The sequence below is a fragment of the Sinocyclocheilus anshuiensis genome, unplaced genomic scaffold (genome assembly GCF_001515605.1).
Source record: "Sinocyclocheilus anshuiensis isolate Anshui unplaced genomic scaffold, SAMN03320099.WGS_v1.1 scaffold464, whole genome shotgun sequence".
Classification (NCBI taxonomy): Eukaryota; Metazoa; Chordata; class Actinopteri; order Cypriniformes; family Cyprinidae; genus Sinocyclocheilus; species Sinocyclocheilus anshuiensis.
Genome location: NW_015555731.1, coordinates 45916 through 50245, shown reverse-complemented (window position 1 = coordinate 50245; position 4330 = coordinate 45916). Strand labels below are relative to the sequence as shown.

The 4330-nt window shown below is 36.1% G+C and overlaps 1 pseudogene; it reads right to left on the bottom strand.

The window, feature by feature from the left end:
* Positions 1 to 2169: 2169 nt before the first annotated feature.
* LOC107672890 (GTPase IMAP family member 7-like) overlaps positions 2170 to 4330 on the bottom strand; it is a 5311-nt pseudogene continuing 3150 nt past the window's right edge.

Sequence of the window (4330 nt, the reverse complement as noted above, 5' to 3'; positions counted from 1 at the left end):
CAAACAAGCTGAAAACACTAACTGAAAAACTTTTATTGCTTTTCTATAGTATTAAGTCGCAAATGTCAACTATACATCAGATTGGTTTCTCTTTAAATAAAAAGGTAAAAATATGCATGGTATTATAATGTTATACTAAAATTAAAACAATGGAAAACACCTTAAGATAGCATGTAGAAAGAAAAAAAAAGCATCTTAAGCATGCAGAATAACATAAGTGGACTTTGAACGATTAATTGCTGCTTTGAACTTCAAACTTTTTAATCTAGATATTTGCTCTTGGTTTCCAAAATACATTTTCTAAAAATACTATGCCAGTTTATAACACTACTAAGGTGTATATAGATTTTGAAATGGAAATAAGAATCATGGCAGTATGCTCATTTTAATTGTACTTATTTTGTACTTTTTTCTTTTCCACCTTTTAAATTGTGTCATTGTATTTTGTAAAATATCATAATTACACTTATATACATTCTCTACATTGTTTGAAATTATCACTCCAAAGTGCCTCATTTCAGTTTGATTCCATTTAATAATAGCACATTTATTTTTTAAACCCTTTTGTAGTTTACCCTCTATTTCCATAGCTTTTGTTGTTAAAGTTTAGTTTCTAACCTGACAAATCTCCATATAAATCTGTCTTTCTCTTCTAACACCGAGGGTAATGAATTTTCTACACCTGTCAAAAGCTTTTTCAGCATCTAATCTTAATGTAATATTAACATTTGTTTCTTAATTTTAATTACATAATAAGACCGAGTGTTTGACACACATTATCATATGGCGCTTTAACACTGCATGGTACGGCACGGTACGGCTCGGTACGGTTCACTTTTGGGGGGTTTTCCACTGGGTACAGTACCTGGTACTTTTTTTAGTACCACTTCGGTTGGGGTTCCAAGTGAACCGTACCGTTACCAAAACGTGACGTGTATATTATGCTGATCACGTATTGGCCGGAGAGAATCGTCACTACCTGCGACACAAACACAAAAGAACCGCTAGATTTAAATCAGCACAGCCAGCGAAGGATCGAACGCAACTGTTTTGAACGAGCGCACCTTTTTTTAACAACCAAAAAGTTTTGTTGTCTGTTGCGGAAGAACAGACGTTCCTCTCGTTGATAGCAGAGGAGCGGATCCAGTGAGAGCTTGATGGGGCGACGCGGAATGAAAAAGTTTTTTTAGGAGTCGTGGTAGTAGAGGCGGCGCAACTATAACAACATGTGAATAATCCCGCCCACTCTAAAGCGGTACTGAACTGCAGTGGAAACGCAAACCGAGCCGAGCCGAGCCGAACCATGCCGGCCGTGCCGAGCCGAGTCGTACCACGCAGTGGAAAAGCGCCAATACAGTACACAGGTTTTCACAAATTCAGTTTGGTCTAGAGTAATAATTGTTGGTATTATATCAGCAAGCCTGTCAGCAATTACTGATGTAAATGGTTTCTGTATACATTTAAGAGAGGTATAGGTCTGAACATTGTGTAGGGACTTCCCCTTCTTTTGGTATTACTGATATAATGTCTGTGGCTACTCATCTTTTTTTCTAAAATCCAGTTAAAAACTCAGTGTTTCAATTATGACATTAACAATTTATAAAGTTAACTATTTATAAACAGCAATTTATCAATTAATTTGTCAATCTTTTACTCTTTTTAGTAACTTTAATGTCTTTCTCTGTTATTGAAGAGGTTAAGACTTTTTGTTGACTGGAACTTCATAGGGTTCATTTTAGTTGTATCCAAAGATTCTGACTCTGGTTCATGAGACTGGTGATAATCTCTTAAAAGTCAGTATTTTTAGAGGTTTGCACTATTATTCGTTTTTCAGCCCTTCAGCTGTTCATAAACATCCTTACTTTTCTCATGATCTTCCTGTAAACATTTTAGTATACTAAAATATATTACATATATGTAAATTTACCCTCTCCCTTTGATTTTGTTTCTTCTTCCATGATGCATATATTCACAATATAGCTGGTATCACTTCTCCATTTTTCTTTCTCTGAATGTAGTTTTTAAAGCAATGTGTTATTTTTCACTTAAACATGTTATCCGTAAGAAGATAATTATACGTTTTCTATTCCATATTGATGGAACAGAAACTGTTAGACTGTTTTTGCGTCATTTTAATTTATTCATTAATAATCAGACATTTCCAAATCATTATAATATTTTATTATGCAAATTCCAGAAAAGTGGAACTCCAACAGCCCCCAGTATTCCTCTCAATAATGAAGCTGCTGAACCTGCAGGACCCACAAAACACCCAGTGATCATCCCAGCAGCACAGCCACTCATGATTTCCAACAGTTTGACGTATTTCAGCTGATCTTCAGTGAATCTCCTGACCCATCTGTTGCATATCTGTGTGCAAACAGCTCCTGAAGCGGCTCCTGTCACTGCTGATAACACACCTCCAGCACAACCGTAAAGAAATGTTTTAACATCGAATGAACCTTCATTCCTCATATTAACACAACCCAGTACAAATACAGTGACAACACTGACTGCACACAGAAATTGTAGCTTTGTAAATCTCAGCAGAAATACTTTGAGTGACTGATCTTTAAACATTTGTAAAGTGTAGCAGCTGTTCTCATTTTCAATCTTCATCAGGAGTTTGGTGACCTGCTCTCTGTCGTTCAGATCTTTGTTGTTCAGTAAGTGAAATCTCCCTCCACACTCCTCTGTTAGTTTGGACAGCTCTGCATTACGTCTTATTAGTTGATCGATTTATTTATTTTGAAGCTCATCTCCATGTGTGAACAGGACTAATGTGTGTTTCATGGCGTCTTCACCAAACATCTGCTTGAATAAGAACATGGTATCTGCATCTAGCTCAGTGAAAGTGTGTAAAGGGAAAACCAGAAGGATTGCGTGGATTCCTGAAGAGCACATGTTCAGTCCTCTCTTTAACCCCACATTCAGATCAATGTTTCCCGTATTGAAGAAAGTTGGAGTGTCAGTTACTGTAACTCTTCTGTTTGACACTTCAGCCGTGCGTTTTTGGCATCTGTCGGTGATGGAGGTCAGGCTTCGCCCGGACTGAAACACATTTTCACCCAGGATAGTGTTTCCAGAAGCGCTCACTCCTGAACCGGTTTTACCGATCAGCAGAATCTGAAGATGGTCCACAGTTTGCCGCATCACTGAAAAACGCAAGAAATATTGCCCTTATTCTTTATAAAGCGTCATTCTGAAAACCGCTTTAAAATCAACAGCAAAATATTCAGTAAAGTCTGTTATAGCTGTAATATCATCATCGGTTCCTCGCCGTTATGCTTCACTAATGCGTAACATCATCATAGACAGGGCCGTACCCACCATTGAGGTCCCTCCTCGGTATTTTTCCAATAACAGAAGTTGTAAAATAATTACCATATATTAATTCTGCTTTGGTGCTGCAAGGATAAAAAGCCAAGATAACAGATCTTCTCATCTGAGGTGCCTCAGCGGTAGGGGTTTGCGATATATAGGCTAGTCTGCGATAATATCTTAATTGCTGTTGTAACGATGTGCGATTTGACATGATCAATTTATTTGCAAAAACCATTCAAAACACCTACAGAGTGCAATAAAAAATTACCGTGAATTTAATGGTAAAAGACTGTAAAATTTTGTATATTAGGGTTGTGTGTTACACCTAATGTTGTTAAATGAATGTTTATTGCATTATTTAAATTTCACATGTGTTACCATGATGGTGTTTAGTGTTTGTGTGAATGACACTGTGCACCTTCTATATATGTTATTATTTAAAAGCTGCTTGTGATGGGCTTTTGTTCATCATGTGACTTTCTCATCACCACCTGCATTTGGTGGTTATCAGTGTATTACAAAGGTACAAAACAGATTTCAATACTTCAATAGGTTAATAAAATTACGGAATTTAACTGTAAATTTAAGTTAAAACCATAAAACCTAAAATGTTGCTTCCGTATTTTTTACGGTAAAATTCCGGCAACAACAGCTGCCGTTTTTTTACCGTAAATTTTACGGAATTGTTTTTTACAGTGTAGACTAGTGCGCGTGTGCATTTAGAGTGCGTTCTTTCGCTGCATGATTCAGTCTGTTAAAATATATTTAGAATGATCACAAATTCAAGACATGGGGACAGACAATGTATATATTTATATCACTTCATATATTTAATCAATTTCACACGAAGAGTGCCATTTTTCTCCAAAAATTGCCTGTCATACCAAATATGATATTGATTTTTTACAACAGCTCAATAAACAAAAAGTTAATTAAAAGACTTACGTTTCAGATACCATATTTCCTGTTTTTGCTCTATTTCGCCAACAAAAATAATTCCAAACAC